This window comes from Coptis chinensis, chromosome 9 (assembly GCF_015680905.1).
Source record: "Coptis chinensis isolate HL-2020 chromosome 9, ASM1568090v1, whole genome shotgun sequence".
NCBI classification, from domain to species: Eukaryota; Viridiplantae; Streptophyta; class Magnoliopsida; order Ranunculales; family Ranunculaceae; genus Coptis; species Coptis chinensis.
In genome coordinates this window covers 68,699,835-68,700,903 of record NC_141464.1, presented here as the reverse complement: position 1 = coordinate 68,700,903, position 1,069 = coordinate 68,699,835, and positions in this window count along the sequence as shown.

Below are 1,069 nucleotides of genomic sequence, written 5' to 3'. Positions count from 1 at the left end.
GGGTGAATCACATGAGCACTCACCTCCTATTAGTTGCAACCCTCAACGAAGTGTTTCAACTGTCCATTTAAACGAAGTGTTTCAACTGTCCATTAGATGACCAACTCTGTCGTATCTTCTTTGTTTAGAGCTTGCTAACCAATGCCAAAAAGTGGCTTAATTTCAATCTGGCATTTCTCATTTGATGGAGTAACACCTCTAGATGCAAATTCTCTTGATTCTCTATATAATCCATATTACCAAATTTCTCTCTAGACCTAGTGATGGAATCAAAGAAGAACTGCATTGTACCAAAAAAGGAGATTACTTATAGGTTGAAAACCAAACTTCAATGTACCTAAATACTCCAGCATTATCAGACAGGTCTTGGTGATTGATACACAAATATTACCCCAGTAATATTCGAACATTCTCACAAAATAATTGAAAAAAAAAAAAAAAAAAAAGATACCAAAGTTGCAGGCAATAGATAAGATTAATTTAAATTCGAAAATAAGATTAATTGAAGACAATATCAGAAAGAAAAATTATATATATATATATATATATATATATATATATATATATATATATATATATATATATATATAAAGGTAGACAGTAGTAATATATGGACATGAACATACCAAAAATGATAGATGTTTTGTGAAAATATTGCCTCTTCGATGCCTGCAAATGAAGTGACACCAATTCAGGCGAGCAATTATAGTACTATATCAGATAAAAAGGGGACAGCGCGAAAAAAAATCCCTAAACAATTTACAATTTTATTTTTTAAAATATAAAAAATAACAAAATAACAAAATAGTGGTTGTTAAGAAAGCTAGTCTAGAGCAACGCCAGAATTTTTTTTTTTTTCGTTTCCTTTTTCGTTCGACTCTAAAGTTGTCACTCTGAGAATGTCTAGAAGCAACAAATTGCAGAAAGTTATTGTAATTGTAAGTTAGTTATTGTAAATTAGTTGTATATAAACAACAAAGCAACATGTAACACATAATGAATGACACCAACTATAAAACGAAGAATATAAGATAAGAATAAGAATTGTTAAATACAAAAAAAAAAAGTC